Genomic DNA, 17,938 nt, shown 5'->3' on the forward strand with positions numbered 1-17,938 from the left:
AACCATCAGTTTACTCTGTAAGTTAAAAGTCTGTTTTTTGGTTTGTCTCTTTTTTTCCTTCTCCCATTTGTTTTGTTTCTTAAATTCCACATAGGAGTAAAATCATGTATTTTTGTCTTTCTCTGAAGGACTTATTTTGCTTAGCATAATACTCTCTAAATCCATCTATGTTGCTGCAAATAAAAATATTTCATTCTTCTTTATGGGGGAATAATATTCTATTGTAAATATATTACATCCTCAGGGAAATGCAAATCAAAATCACAATGAGATATCACCTCACACCTGTCAGAATGGATAAAATTAAAACCCAAGAAACAAGTGTCAATGAGGAGATGGAGAAAAAGGAACCCTCTTTCATTGTTGGTGGGAATGCAAACTGCTGCAGCCAATGTGGAAAATGGTATTGAGGTTTCTCAAAAAATTAAAAATAGAACTGCCATATGATGCAGTAATCTCATTACTGGGTATTTACCCAAAGAATATAAAAGCAATGATTCAAAGGATATATGCACCCATAATATTGTTAATAATATTTTAAATGGATGCCTCCCAGTTCCTTGAGAAAGACCAGTTATAAAACTACCTAGGGACTTTTGGGGCACCTGGGTGGCTCAGTCAGTTAGGCATCCAACCCTTGATTCCAGCTCAGGTCATGATCTCAGGGTTCATGAGTTTGAGCCCCGTGTCAGGCTCTGTGAAGACAGTGCAGAGCCTGCTTGGGATTCTCTCTCTCTCCCTGCCCCTCTCTGGCTCTGGCTCTCTCTCTCTCTCTCTCTCTCTCTCTCTCTCTCTCTCTCCCCCTCTCCCTCTCTCTCTCAAATAAATAAACTTAAAAACATTTTTTAATTAAAAAACCCACAAACTACCAAGAGGCTTTTAAAAAATATTTACATCTCAAAGGGACAGAGAAATAATTTGCAGTTACAGATTTTCTAAAGTAAATACCTAAGAAAGGGGATGAAGGAAACTCTATGGCAAGATCATCTGGATTCTGTAAGAGCCAGGTGGCAGGGAAGTCAGAGGCCACAAGTCAGGAAGAAGCATGTCTAAATTTCTGTGAAGGCAAGGATAACATTAAGGTCAATATACATCATCTGCACCAGTGTTCACAGCAATCTTATGAGACAGACATTATTTTCTTTCCAATCAGATGAATCTCAGTGATTTAAGACATTTGGCAAAATTCATAAGTCCATTTATGGTAAACCCAAGATTCAAACTTATCTCTATTAACTGCACATTATTTTTTTCTAACCAGAAATTTTTGACTAATATGAAACATTGTTGTCTAAATTATCACTCTTCTATCTTCTACTTTTTTTAATGCAATGGAAAGCTAAATTAATAAAGAATCCAGGGGAAAAAATGAGACATTAATAGACTCTAAAAAGCTGCAGAAGTTCCAAAAGAGATTTGAAAGGTTAGGGATCAAAGGCCTCATGTTTTGAAATTGCACATTATCTATGCCGAATCATTATACTAATGAGTTCCCACTGTAGAGTTCACATTTATAAAAAGAGGGCTTTCATATTCCAGATGTAGAGTCAAATCTTCCTAATGCATTTCCTTTTCCCTTTGGAAATAGCCTTACCTCATTAAGTCCAGGAAGACATTTTTTCCAAAGGCTGTCTCTCTTTGAATTGATAACTTTATTTTTTTTAACAAAAGTCTACCAGGAAACTTTACTGTAATATGATATACTCATATCTAAACACATTTTTTTCATTGTCACATTACAATATATGGAAAATATGTTCCACTTGTAGTCTAGTTTGTAACTTCTCATATCTCTTATACTGACACAACAGAGGACCCTCATGCTAATCTATATAAGATGCTAGTCCTGTCTTCCCCAGTGAAGTTCAATGGTTTACAGTTATTTCTAATGGTATAACCTTTCTTTGGATGCACAGTCACATGTAAAACTAATATGCAAAGCAAACTAAAGCTTAGTGTCTCTGTTTGGAGAAGGATTCGGACTCAGAAATCTTCATGTCTATGACCAGTACCTTTTAGCATCCCCAGAGGAACTTTTGCAAGAACATGCCGCTCCATAGAAATCGTTTAGAAAAGATCTACCTGGTATAATAATCTCCACATATTTAGATAAGAAAACTGAAGGGAAGAAAGAGAATAATCCATGTCTTACATTTTACAAATAGTATAAAATAAAACCTTAACCATGTTAGTCCTGGTCCTGTATAATTTCTAGGTTTGCTACTTCTCAAATAATTAGAAATCCATATAGAATTAAAAGAAAAGTTCAAGATTTAAATGTTCAAGTATAAAAACATGTGTCCTTCTGGACTTAATTCAATGAAAAGATTATTTCATGTATTTGATTGTCATATGTCAATGTTATCATGTTCATTTAAAAAATGGATGCTTACGGGGTGCCTGGGTGGATCAGTCAGTTAAGTGTCTGATTTTGGCTCAGATCATGATCTCACAGTGTGTGGGTTTGAGCCCCACATCAGACTTTGCAGTGACAACTCGGAGCCTGGAGCCTGCTTCAGATTCTGTGTCTCCCTCTCTCTCTGCCTCTCCCTGCTCATGCTCATGCTCTGTCTCTCAAAAATGAATAAACATTTACATTTTTAACAAAATGCATATTCATGACATAAAATTAATGAAGCTTATACATTTTGCCCTTACTTCTGGTGTACCAAATTCCCAACTTCGGTTTTTCTCAAACAAGTTAGCACTGATGGTTTATCTTTTGGGATTTTATGATGTCAAGAATAGAGGCCTTTAGTTGGAAATCTAGAATATTATGCTATTGGAAAAACTGATATCAAAATCGTCATTCCAGTTGTTACTTCTACCAATTAAACTCCAAAATTACTTGGATATCTAATTCTCTCTCGAAAGGCTTCTTTTTTCCCCGCTTGCTAACTCAGTTAATTTATAATATTATTACACTATTCATTCACCATTATCTCTCTGTCAAACAGTATAGTAGGCATTAAGGTTAATAGAAAAACATGGATCACAGATATAGCTTTCTGAAATGAGCTTCCTATCCGTTTGGAATCCTTCCTGGTTAGATCCACGTAGTGTGGTCCTGCATTTCTCTCATATTTCAGTTCCTAAGTGTACTTGCATACTCCTGGCTCAGTCTTTTCTAGGGAAATAACGTTCCAGGTTGTGACAGAAATTTCTTTAATGTTAAGTGTATTCTCTGGGGGACAATCCTTTTCCCTCTGAGTAATTAAAAATATCCTTTTTCTTTTGCATCTAAGTATTTTGAGATTTTTCTCAGTGATCATATCCATAAACATTCTACCAATAGATATACAAGGAAAATTAAAGTTATTTGTTAAAGCACCTTTCCCACTTATTTTAAGGTTAAGTTCATTTTTGTACTTGCAGATATCACAGTGCGCCTTTAAGTTCTACCACAAAATAGGTCTATGATAGGTAAAATTTATAACAGCATGTAACAAACTTGATTTTCACATCTATGCAAGTCTTGCCCAATATTTTATGAGAAAAGCAGTGGCAATAAATAAGCTTGACGGAGCAATTAAACAGTATATTTTCACGATCAAAACCCTAAACATTTACAACACTAAATGCTGATGAGGGTGCGGGAACAACTGGAACTGGTGCATTACTGGTAGCAATGCATAGGTGGAGCATGGGGCATTTTTAGAGTTGTGAAACTATTCTCTTTGATACAAAAGTGGAGGATGCATGATACGCATTTATCAAAATCCATAGATCCATTCAACACAAACAGTGGTCCCTAATGTAAATTGCAAATTCTAGTTAAAAATAATGCATCCATATTTGCTCGTCAGTTTTAACAAATGTATGACACTAAATGAAGATGTTAGTAATAAAAGGAAACTGTGGAGCCTAAGAAAGAGGGAATTAATGAGAACTCTGCACCATCTGCCTAATATTTGGTAAACATAAATCAAAACATGAAGCCTAGCGATTTAAAAAAAATTAAATACTTAGCTATAAGCCTAGAAAAACATGTACAAGCCTTTCATGCTGAAAACTAGAAAATGCTGGTATGTATAAATGGAGAAATAGACCATGTTTATGGGTTAGAACTCTCAATATGGCAGAGATATAATTTATTTCCAAGTGGATATACACACATAACACAATTTGTATGAAAATAATAGCAGGATTTTTTTTTAGATACAGACATGGTTATTATAAAGTGTATATGGAAAAAAAGAACTAGCGTAGCCAAAACAATTTTGAAAAAGGAACATATGATCAGAGGAATCAATCTACCTAATTTCAAGATTCCATATAGAGGGATAGTTTAATTAAGGCCAAGTGCATGCTGTTTTGAGGATGGTCAGACACAAAGATAAATGACATAGAATAGAATACTTCAAAAATAAACCCATGCAAGTATGCCAAATGATTTTTGACAAATGTGCAAAAGAAATTAAATGGAGAAAAGATAACATTTTTAGCAAATAGCACTGGTGGTACCAGATATCCATAGGCCAAAACAAACAAAAAATAATGGTAATCTTGACTTGATTTTCTTCCTAAAAAATTAACCCAAAAGTGCATCACAGACTTAATTGTCAAATGTATAGCTAAATAAAATACAAAATAAAATGTAAGAGAACATCTTTATGATCTAGAGCTGGAATAGATAACGTTCTAAGACTTGAAATGCAAAGTATGATCCATAAAACGAAAAAATGATCAAATTGACTTCATTAAAAATTGAAATATTTTACCCTAAAAAAGACCCTGTCAGCTGATTCAGCAACTATCAACTGGTAAAAAGTACTTGTAAAGCACATATCCAAGAAAAGGCTAAATCTAGAATATATAAAGAACTCTAAACAGTAATATGTATACCCACACATACACACACACAAACTCACACATATATATTAGAAACGGCAAAAGAATTGGGCAGAAGACATTATTAACATTTCACCAGAGAAGACATACAAATGACAAGCTCAATAAAAATATATTAAAATGACATTAGTTATTAGGAAAATGTAAATTAAAACCACAATGAGATATCAGTGTGTACTAATCAGCATGGTTAAAATAAAGATAAGGACATCAGCAAATGCTGTTAATGATTCAGGATAACTGGATCACTTATACATTTCTGGTTGGAATCTAAAATGGTGTATGTACTCTAAAAAACAGCTCAGCAGTTTCTTAAACTCAAAACATTGTAACCGGCAGCTACACTTTTGGGCACTCATCTAAGAGAAATGGGAATTTATGTTGACACAAAAACCTGTAATTGACTGTTTATATTAGCCTTATTCACAATAGCCACAAATTGGAAAAACCCAGATATTAAACAAACTGTAGTTCGTCAATACCATGGAACACTAGTCAGCAATAAAAAAGAATTAACTGTTGATATACCATAAATATGTATGAATCTCCAGATAATTATGCCAAATGAAAAAAAGCCACTCCTCAAAATCACACAGTGGTATACTACATGATTCCATTTAGACAACATTTTTGAAATAACTAAATTATAGAAATAGAGAACGTATTAGTGGTTGCCAGGAGTTAAGAAAGAGGTAGGTGTGGGAGGGAAGAGAATGTAGCTATAAAAGTGAAATCATTGAGAATCCTGTGTTGATGGAATATTCTCTATCTTGACATTCTCAATGGTGATATCCTGGTTGTGGTACTGTATTATAGTTTACAAGATTTTTTCATTAAAGGAAACTTGGAAAAGGGCACATACTTTCTTTCTATATTGTTCTATACTATTTATGACTGTATATGAATCTACAACTTTATCAAAATAAAAAGTTTAATTAAAGAAGGAAAAAAATATAGATATAAATATCTCTCTATAAATATCCAACACAGAATCATTGCTTAAATAAAAAATATATATACAGTAGATATATAAATATACTAAAAATTTTCGGACAAAGTCATAAGGGATATACCAAATTGATTTATCTGTCATTTCAATATTTTTAAGTTGTAATTTCCTGAGAATATGAAAAAGTGATGCTTCCTTCAAATTTAAATTAATTCAGTGCTACATAGAAATGCATTCAAACCTATTAGGAAGAAAAGAGAGAAAACAATCAAGTGAGTAAGACTTGTACATATTCCATGTGTAATAGTTTAATGGAAATATAAACTACCTGGTATTAAGAGCTGAAAGATGGGGCGCCTGGGTGGCGCAGTTGGTTAAACGTCGGATTTCAGCCAGGTCACGATCTCGCGGTCCGTGAGTTCGAGCCCCGCGTCAGGCTCTGGGCTGATGGCTCAGAGCCTGGAGCCTGTTTCCGATTCTGTGTCTCCCTCTCTCTCTGCCCCTCCCCCATTCATGCTCTGTCTCTCTCTGTCCCAAAAATAAATAAACGTTGAAAAAAAAAAATTAAAAAAAAAGAGCTGAAAGATAACACCTTAAGGCTATTAATATAATTTGACATGTCCTATTAGTATCTTCAATAAGAATCTCTCAGTGTAATAGCTAGATATTCTATATGCAACTCAGAATCACCTAATACTGCAAGTACAGTCATCAGAAAGATTTAGAAATATATAGAAAGATATAAGAGAGGGAGGAAGATTGAGAGAACTTAGAAACCTCAAATATATTTTTTTTGAGAGAGTAAAAACTATAAAATTTTATATTAAGGAATATGTGCATTTTGGTAATCTAAGTATATATAATATTTAAGATAATTTTACTTATTAGAAAGTGTGCAAGGTCATTTCAATTTTAAATATACACTCAAGTAATGAAAGTCACTTTATGATAATAGCTGAAATGTAATTTCCACAGAATATGGAAATATAAAACAACTAACAATTTAGAATATATAAATTTAAAATATTAGCCTTATAAATGTTATTTGACTACTCAGGAATGTTTTATTTCTGTGTTAATTAAAATATGCTAAGGAAATGAAAAATATTTAATATATTAAAACTGTAAATTCAGCTTAAAATATTCAAAGAAATTTAATTAACGAAGTTTGTAAATGGATTTTATGTTATCTAAAGTACTCTTAAATGTAACTTTTAATGCTTGCTTGAGATATAAATAGAATGTTATGAATTGTATCCTAAATTTAAAAGCTTAATGAATAAATAATTTTACTTGTAACTTTATATTAATTGAATATTAATCTTTAAAATCTTAATAGATTTTTTAATAGTCCTCATTCAATACACACACACACACACACACAACATATATAACAAAGTCAAGGAAAAACTCAGCTCTGCCATACTATGTCAAATGGAATGTCAAAGAAAATTCCATAGAGGGAAATAAGTTAAAGTAAACTGTGCTAACATAACATAGGGGAAAATATTAAAGTAAGAGTTATATAGCATACAAGGGATTGGTGGATAATCAATTTTAGAAGAAAAAATAACTAGAGAAATATACTAAAAAATCATTATGTGCTTTACATTATAAGATAAAATTCTAAGTTGAGATAATATGTAAAGTAAGTCTGATGAGGTAAAATGAACTTTTAAGACTTACAGAAACTAACCAAAATGGAAGAAACAGGATTAAACAAATAATACCTAATACATAAATTACAAACAGAAGAGACATTGGTGATAATTAAAACATTGAGATTGGGGGGGGGAAGCTAATATAATTGTAATGAATCCAGAAGAAAAAGAGGAAGAGAGATTAAAATTATTAAATAAGTAGTTTAATGCATGTGTGGGACAAAGAGTATAATATAAAACATTTGGCTATTTGAGGTTTCTAAAGTACAATAACTCCACTAAGGAAAATAAAAAATTTCAATGTTTGAAGAATTGCTTTCTTGAGATGAATCAACAAATGAATTCATATATTGCAAGTAAAAGTACACATTGATTTAGAAAAATTACCTAATCTGACTTACATTGTTGAATTTTAGAAATAAATATCAGAGTTAATGGATAAACAAACAAACAAACAAACCCGTGCACTTAATAGGAAAATTCAGTCTGGATTCCAAATTATGTATAGAATTTTACAAAGCCAGATGGGGCAATTTATGAAGAGAAAAATAGTATATCCTAACAGGGTTATTCTCAGCTTAGTAGTCTTAACACTACAAAGGCAACAGAGAAAATCTTAATTATACAAGGAGTCATGGAATATAAAACCCATGAGCTTATGTTGGAGAGGAAAAATGCAACTTGATGACTAAATCTAGGCAACCAATAAATGAATAAATAATAGACAACGTGTCCAGTAGTATGCTTTGGATAATTTAATCTGAAGCTAAAACTAAGAGAGAAAATGATAGGAAAAGGTAGTGTAATGTTTATTAACTTTTAGATATAAGACTAAAATATAATTCTACTTATTACATATGGAGAGAGGGAAGGATAACTAAGCATATGGATTTTTTTTTTAATTGGAGGGGAGTTAATAAACAATGTCTTTATTTGTATACCAAAAGTAAAGTTATTCTCTTTTTATTTATTTAGAGAACTAGTAAAAAATAACAAGTAAAATGAAATCTGCCATTTATGACAATATGGATAGACCTAGAGGAAATTGTGCTAAATGAAATATATCAGGCAGAGAAAGACAGATACCAGAAACAAAACAAACACACAAACAGTATCTAAAAAAGAAGCAGGCTGATAAATACAGAGAACAAACTAGTGGTTGCCAGAGGGAAGGGGATTTGAGGAGAGGTAAAATAGATGAAGGGGATTCAGAAGTGCACACTTTCAGTTATAAAATAAATAAGAGGATGACAAGTACAGCCTAGGGAATACAGCCAATAATATGATGATAACATTGTGTGATGACAGATGGTAACTATACTTATTGTGGTGAGTGTATCATAATGTATATAATTGCTGAATCACTATGTTTCACATATGAAACTAAGATATATCAGATATACTTAATTTTTTTTAACGTTTATTTATTATTGAGTGACAGAGAGACACAGAGCGTGAGCAGGGAAGGGGTAGAGAGAGGGGAAGACAAAGAATCTGAAGTAGGCTCCAGGCTCTGAGCTGTCCGCACAGTTTATGGGGCTCGAACTCACAAACTTTGAGATCATGACCTGAGCCAAAGTCGGTCACCTAACCAACTGAGCCACCCAGGCGCCCCTATGTCAGATATACTTAAATTAAAAATTAAAAAGAACAACAGCAACAACAAAAGAAACTAAAAACAAAGTAACAGCAACTTTCTAAATAGGAAACACCATCCATTAAAACAGCTGCATGAACTTACACTAACGGAAGAGGGCACTCTGGAACTAAAAATCTTGTAAACTACCCCAAAGTGCCAAGTCTAAAAACTAGTGGTTTACACCTATACTAGAAGTTGACAAACTTTTCCCCAACATAACTAGATATTATATATTTTCAGCTGTGTGAGACATACAATTCTTGTCATGTCTACTCAACTGTACTAATAGTATGCAGTCAGCCATGGATAATAGATAAATAATAGACATGACTTTATTCCAATAACTTTGTTAACCATAACAAGTGCCAGGCCTGATTTGATCTCTTGACTATAGTTTATGACCATTAATCTAATCATATCTACTGTAATATGGAAAATAATCAAAATATTTTAGTCAATGAAAGTTTCCTTCCAAAATGACACTACTTGGAAATAAATTAAACACACTACAAAATGAAGTGAATATTCTTGAACAAGTATTCAAAAATCACCGTGAATCCTAAATCCCAAAACAAAGAAATGGGCAAAAAAGCAGGAAAATAAGAGAGTGTAATCAGGGAGGAAAGGAGAAAAAATACCAAAACAGTGTCAGGAATAAAAACTAAATTACAAAGTGTTCAGTGAAGAATAAGTTCCAATGAAAATTGAATAAAATGAATTGAATAAAATTAGAAGAATAAGAAAGAAAATACAAAATAAGGAAAGGAATACGAAGTGTCAAATACAAACTAATTGAAATGGAAGAGAAGCAACGGTAATCAAATCATTATAATTTAAATTCTTTTAGTGGAGAAATGAAACAATGAAAAGGAAATTATATTTACATCTATAATCTAAGAAAATTTTTGAGAAACAAAGGAAGAATTGATAAAGATACATAGGACAATTTACAAAAAACACTGAGACAATTACTATTAAAACTGTTGGGCTTTAGGGATACCCGGGTGGCTCAGTCAGTTAAGTGCCTCTTGATTTTGGCTCAGGTCATGATCTCAAGGTTTGTGAGTTTGAGCCCCGCATTGGGCTCTGCACTGACAGTGCAGAACCTGCTTGGGATTCTCTCTCTGCCCCCCCGACCTCTCTCTCTGTCAAAATAAACAAAACATTAAAAAAAAACTATTGGGCTTTAATAGTAAAGAAATAAATAATGTTGATCCCAGTTTTTGACAAGAAAAGTATAAGATGAACCTAGAAAATATAAGAATATGTTTTGTACCAGAAAAAAAAGAATATGTTGAAAAAAAAAAAGATGGGGAACTGTCAATCCATAAAGGAGACAGATTAAAGTGGCATTAAATTAAAATAAATACAATTAAATATTTATAACCTATAGAATAAAAGAATCCATCAGTCCACACTTACATAAATGAATATAAAAATAAATAGGGTAGAAGACAAAGCTCTTCAATACAGTATCATAAAAAAAAATACATGTAGATGAACTGCTAGGATTAAAAGTCATTATTTGAGGGGTGCCTGGGTGGCGCAGTCGGTTAAGCGTCCGACTTCGGCCAGGTCACGATCTCGCGGTCCGTGAGTTCGAGCCCCGCGTCAGGCTCTGGGCTGATGGCTCAGAGCCTGGAGCCTGTTTCCGATTCTGTGTCTCCCTCTCTCTCTGCCCCTCCCCCGTTCATGCTCTGTCTCTCTTTGTCCCAAAAATAAATAATCGTTGAAAAAAAAATTTAAAAAAAAAAGTCATTATTTGAAAGCCATCCTGTTAATAATTATTCATGAAGAAGCTTTCATGGATGGTAAAACCAATGAATGAAATTTTGTTGAGGTTAAGGACATTTACATAGTCAAAATGTCTACCCACAAATTATTTATTAATAGCAATGGGGGAAACGATTACTTTACAGAATAAAACCTGGCAGATGCTACCTTAATCAGGTGATCAAAGTAAATTATCTACAGAAAAAGGAGAAATAAAAAGCATGTGCCATATGTTAGGATTCAAAGAGAAGGATACGACTCACTTTTGTTTTTTGTTTCATTTCTCCAAAAAGAGTAGCCTGAAATTATTACTAGGAAATATCAAACTCAAATTGATGGATATTGCATAATATAACTGATGAATTAAAGTGGCATCTCATTGTGATTTTAAACTTGTTTTTTTTCCCTATGATTTAGAAAGTAGGCTATAATTCTTTATGTCTGTGTTTGTTCTCCAACAAAATACCTGTTATTCAATTATTTTTGTATTGATTTTTAGGAATTATCTATTAAAATGCTGGTTTTGGCTACATGCACTGATCATATTTGCTTCAATTTTTTTCAAAGTATGTTATTAATTACAATTTAATTTATCCATATTTTGTGTCAAACATAAATTTTAAACTTGCTTAACATATCCCCTCTACTCCAAAATGATAAATATATTGTATGTTATACTTCTCTTAACATTTTCAATCTTTACTTCTCATATTTTAAACTTTTAATCATCTTCCTGAGCTTATTGTTCTGTGACAGGAGAAAAAAATGCAGTCAAAAAAATAATTGTCCTAGAACAAAATTATTTTGGGTATTCTATGAAGATAATTGCCTCATCGATGAAATATGACATTTTTTTATTCTTTCTTTCTAGTCCTTAGCTTTTTACTACATTTAACTGTCTTACTGCATTGTCAAAAATCATCATTCAATAAAAAATAAAATGGGAAATAGTTGGTACCTAGTCCTCTTGATTTTAAAATGAATGCTTCTGACATTCCAACATTAAATATGATAATTACACTAGATTGGAGTAGGTATCCATTATTCAGTGTAAAGAAGTTTTCTGCTACTCTTGGTTTATTAAGAGCTTTTCTGATTAATCAGCATTGCACTTTATTGAATGTACTTTCTGTTTCTAATGAAAAGATTAAGTGGTATTTTGGTTTAATTTTTTAATACAGTACAATTCCATAATAGACTTGCTATTAGTAAACCAAACTTGTATGCACAGCTTAAAATTCATCTGTCATTATGTACCATATTATTTAATAGTCCTGTACAATTTGGCAATATTATCTTAAAGATTGTTTCACCCATTTTCTTGTGTTGGTTGGAACTCTGCTTCTCCTTTCTTGTGGAGTCCTTGTCTAGGATGCCATGGTACAGACAGCAACCCCCAAGGAGACAACAAAATGTTTAGCAAGAGGCTCAAACATTGGGCAAAGACCTCTGGCAAAATCATGGAAAATATATGGCAACATCCGATGAATTTGAAACCTGCAGTGCACTGAAAGCAACCATAGCAGCAGTAACAGCAACTAATTTTTCTATAATAACAGCAGGAATAATAATAATAATAATAATAATAATAATAATAGATACAATAATAACACCAAATAATTTTACTCATTTCTGAATGATTAACCCAGTCCCTTACACTAATTCACTGAGAAGACATGTGTCTATTTACAAGTGCAAATTAAAGATTTTAAAACCTGTTAAGGGGGAACAATTTCAGCATCAGATCTTTGTAACATCTTCCCCCTCTCCAATTTTATTGAGAAATAACTGATCTATATCACCATATAAGTTTAAGGTATACAGCATGACAACTTGATTTACATATATTGTGAAGTGATTACCACAATAGGTGCAGCTAACATACATCTTCTCATATAGGTATAATAAAAAAAAAGAAAGTTCTCCTTATTAAGAGAACTCTTAATACTCTCTTAAGAACTTTCCTGTACTGTGGTGTTAGCGATAAACCTCATATTGTGCATTATATTCCTAGTACTTCTTATTTAAACTTATAACTGGAAGTTTGTATCTTTGGGACACGTTCCTCCATCCCCCTCCATTCCTCCACCACTATCTACCTCTGGTAACCACAAGTCTGATCTTTTTTCTGTGAATCTGGGTTTGTTTGTTTGTTTGTCTGTTTGTTTGTTTTAGATTCCACAAATAGGTGAGATCATATAGTAGTTGTCTTTCTCTTGTTTACTCATTTCACTTAATATAATGCCTTTACAAGTTCATTCATGTTGTCATTAATGGTAGGATTTCCACATTTTTAAAAAAATGTTTATTTACTTATTTTGAGAGAGATAAAGAGAATGAGCAGGGAGGGGCAGAGAGAGAGGGAGAGAGAGAGAATCCCAACCCAAACAAGCTTCCCACAGTCAGTGCGGAGCCTGATGCAGAGCTCAAACTCACAAACCATGAGATCATGACCTGAGCCGAAACCAAGAGTGGGATGCTTAACTGACTGAACCACCCAGGTTCCCCGGATTTCCTCATTTTTAATGACTAAATCTTTTTAAGGTGTTTTGGTCTTTCAGTTAAGGAGTTTTCTTGAGGCAGTAAAGTGTGACAAATGAAAGTTTACCTCATTTTTTTTTTTTTTTACCATTTCTAAGGGCTTATTGTCCTTCATTTCCTAATATCCGCTGTTGAAAACCATTGTTTCATATATTTTGTCCAATTCTGGGGCCTGGTGTTGTTTCATATGGGATAGTAATTCTGATTTCCCTTATTCTGTCTTGAAAGATATGAGGAAGCTAGTTAAATGAATACTTTAAGGAAAACTTCCAGGAAGAAGAACTAGCTTTTGGAGGAGTTACAAGGAAGCCAGTGAGGCTGGAGTAGAGTGAAAAAAATCTTATATTTTTTGAACAATTACTTCTGGGAAAGAAACATGTTTTTATTTAGTTCAAGTCCTAAACCAATTTTATTGAGGTAAATTTTCTTTCTTTTTTTTTTTTTTTAAGTAGACTTGTAAATTCCAGATCTTCCTTTGCTTACAGAGGGATTGCATTCCAGTGAATTCACTGTTAGTGGAAAATATCGTAAATTGAAAATGCATTAAATATACCTAACTTACCAAACATCACAGCTATCCTAGCCTTCCCTAAATGTGCTCAGAACACACAGTAGCCTACAGATGGGCAAGATCATCTAACACCAAGCTTATTTCATTATAAAGTGTTGAATAGCTCATGTAATTTGTTGAATACTGTACTGAAAGTGAAAAAGCAGAATCACTGAATGGGTATAAAATGGTTGTCAGTGTATAGATTGTTGACCCTTGTGATCGCATGGCTGTCTGGGAGCTACAGCTTACTACCACTGCCCAGCCTTATGAGAGATGTGATATTGTCTCATATATCACTAACCCCAGGAAAAAAATCCAAGTTGAAAATTTGAAGCAGGGTATTTACTAAATGCACATTGCTTTCCCACCATTGTAGAGTAGAAAATCATAAGTCAAAGCATCATAAATTGGGGACAGTCTGAAATTACTTTCAATAGTGATGTATAACTCATATTCGTTATAGCATGACAAAACAGAACACAGGACTCTATATCTACAATTATGTCTTGGGAAACAAAAATTTTGAGTTTGTTAGATAAAAAGTCCTAAGAATTATCATTTCCTTGAGCTTGAGCAATGAGATTTCCTTCTAGCCAATATTTCATTCTCAAGTTTATGAAACTGTCATAGTGACACAGGGTCTGGCGCCCGCAGACCCACACTTTTCAGACTCCAGCAGTTCCCTCTGGAGTTTCTCTGCTTTAGGTAAATATTGCTCAGTTCCTTTCATCCATGGTGCTTTCCTGAATGTCAAAATGCCATTTTAAAAGGATTCAACTTGGAGGGGCCAAAATGGCGGAGAAGTAGGGGGATCCATACTTCTTGCATCTCTCAAACAAAGAAGTGCAGAAGCCAAAGGACTTTGAACACCAAAGCCTGGGAGGAAAAGAGACTGAATTTACTAGGAGAAAATGTGAAAGCTGGAAAAAAGATAGGGCTACTCCAAGGAACAAATCAAAGAACACCTGGTGGAGGGCCCAAAATATCACTACAAGTAGGATAATAAAATAATCAAAGTCACAACAGCAGAGAGCAAGTAACAATATCCGAAAAAATACCTCCTGAAGGGCCAGGCTGTGGACAGTGTATGACCCTCCTTTAATATAGCAGGGCTTGCAGGTGCAGAGCACACAACAAGCTTTTAAAATGCATAAGGGACAGAAAACTAGCCAAAATGATGAAACAGAAGAATTCTCCTCAAAAGAAATTCCAGGAAGTAGAGACAGCTAACAAATTGATCAAAACCAATTTAAGCAATATAACGGAACATGAATTTAGAATAATAGTCATAAAATTAATTGCTGGGCTTGAAAAAAGCATAGAGAGCAGAGAATCTATTGCTACAGAGATCAAGGGACTAAAAAATAGTCACGATGAATTAAAAATATTATAAATGAGGTGCAAAATAAAATGGAGGTGGCCACAGCACAGATTGAAGAGGCAGAGGGGAGAATAGGTGAATTAGAAAATAAAATTATGGAAAAAGAGGAAGGTGAGAAAAAGAGAGATGATACAAAAATCCAGGAGTATGAGGGGAGAATTAGAGAGCTGAGTGATGCAATCAGACAGAACAATATCCGTATCATAGGGATTCCAGAAGAAGAAGAAGAGAGAGAGAAAGGGGCTGAAGGTGTACTTGAACATATAATAGCTGAGAACTTCCCTGATCTGAGGAAGGAAGCAGGCATTGAAATCCAAGAGGCACAGAGAACTCCCTTCAGACGTAACTTGAATCGATCTTCTGCATGACATATCATAGTGAAACTGGCAAAATACAAGGATAAAGAGAGAATTCTGAAAGCAGCTGGGGATAAATGGGCCTTAACATACAAAGGTAGACACAAAAGGGTAGTAACAAACCTATCTACTGAAACTTGGCAGGCCACAAAGGAAAATCTTCAATGTGATGAAGAGGAAAAATATGCAGCCAAGAATCCTTTACCCAGCAAGTTTATCATTCAGAATAGAAGGAGAGATAAAGGTTTTCCCAATCAAACAAAAACTGAAGGAATTCATCACCACTAAACAAGCCCTACAAGAGTTCCTAAGGGGGACTCTGTGAGTGAAATGGTGCAAGGACCACAAAGTACCAGAGATACCACTACAAGCATGAAACCTACAGATATAACAATAACTCTAAACCCATATCTTTCAATAATAACACTTAATGTAAATGGACTAAATGCACCAACCAAAAGACATAGGGTATCAGAATAGGTAAAAAAAAAAAAAAGACCTATCTATTTGCTGTCTACAAGAGACTCATCTTAGACCTGAGGACACCTTGAGATTGAAAGTGAGGGGATGGAGAACTATCTATCATACTACTGGAAGTCAAAAGAAAGCTGGAGTAGCCATACTTATATCAGATGAACTAGACTTTAAATTAAAGGCTGTAACAAGAGATGAAGAAGGGTACTATATGATAATTACAGAGTTTATCAGGAAAAGCTAACAATTATAACTTTCTATGAACTGATTCGCAAGCACCCAAATACGTAAAACAATTAATCACAAACATAAGCAACCTTATTGATAAGAATGTGGTAATTGCAGGAGACTTTAATACTCCACTTAGAACAATGGATAGACCATCTAGACAGAGAATCAATAAAGAAACAAGGGCCCTGAATGATACATTGGATCAGATGGACTTGACAGATATATTTAGAACTCTGTATCCCAAAGCAACAGAATATACTTTCTTCTCGAGTGCACATGGAACATTGTCCAAGGTAGATCACATACTGGGTCACAAACAGCTATTCATAAGTATAAAAGAATTGAGACCATACCATGCACACTTTCAGACCACAATGCTATGAAACTTGAAATCAACCACAGGAAAAAGTCTGGAAAACCTCCAAAAGCATGGAGGTTAAAGAGCATCCTACTAAAGAATGAATGGGTCAACCAGGCAATTAGAGAAGAAATTTAAAAATATATGGAAACAAATGAAAATGAAAATACAACAATCCAAACGCTTTGGGATGCAGCAAAAGCAGTCCTGAGGGGAAAATACATTGCAATCCAGGCCTATCTCAAGAAACAAGAAAAATCCCAAATACAAAATCTAACAGCACACATAAAGGTACTAGAAACAGAACAGCAAAAACACCCCAAACCCAGCAGCAGAAGAGAAATAATAAAGATCAGAGCAGAAATACACAATATAGAAGAATGTAAAAAACTGTAGAGCAGATCAATGAAACCAAGAGTTGTTTTTTTGAAAAATTAAATAAAATTGATAAACCTTTAGCCAGGCTTCTCAAAAAGAAAAGGGAGAGGACCCCAATAGATAAAATCACGAATGAAAATGGAATTATTACAACCAATCCCTCAGAAATGCAAGCAATTATCAGGGAATACTATGAAAAATTATATGCCAACAAACTGGACAACCTGGAAGAAATGGACAAATTCCTAAGCACCCACGCACTTCCACACCTCAAACAGGAAGAATTAGAAAATTTGAACAGACCCGTAACCAGTGAAGAAATTGAATCAGTTATCAAAAATCTCTCAACAAGAATCCAGGACCAGATGGAAATTCTACCAGACATATAAAGGAGAGATAATACCTATCCTTCTCAAGTTGTCCCAAAAAATAGAAAGGGAAGGACAACTTCCAGACTCATTCTATGAAGCCAGCATTACTTTGATTCCTAAACCAGAGACCCAGCAAAAAGAAGAGAACTACAGGCCAAAATCCCTGATTAATATGGATGCAAAAATTCTCAACAAGATACTAGCAAATCAAATTCAACAGCATATAAAAAGCATTATTCACCATGATCAAGTGGGATTCATTCCTGGGCTGCAGGGCTGGTTCAATATTTGCAAATCAATCAATGTGATACATCACATTAATAAAAGAAAAGATAAGAACCATAGGATCAGTGCAGAAAAAGCATTTGACAAAATTCAGCATCCTTTCTTCAACAAAAACCCTCGAGAAAGTCGGGATAGAC

General features: G+C 33.7%; 1 long non-coding RNA gene across 1 annotated transcript; it reads left to right on the plus strand.

Moving 5' to 3' along the window:
- The first annotated feature begins 305 nt into the window (after positions 1 to 305).
- LOC128314495 (uncharacterized) lies at positions 306 to 17,508 on the plus strand. The gene is made up of 3 exons (XR_008296211.1): positions 306 to 6,161; positions 6,399 to 10,632; positions 10,870 to 17,508. It is a non-coding gene; the product is annotated as an uncharacterized LOC128314495 (long non-coding RNA).
- Positions 17,509 to 17,938: the final 430 nt, after the last annotated feature.

This window comes from Acinonyx jubatus, chromosome A1 (genome assembly GCF_027475565.1).
Source record: "Acinonyx jubatus isolate Ajub_Pintada_27869175 chromosome A1, VMU_Ajub_asm_v1.0, whole genome shotgun sequence".
NCBI lineage: Eukaryota > Metazoa > Chordata > Mammalia > Carnivora > Felidae > Acinonyx > Acinonyx jubatus.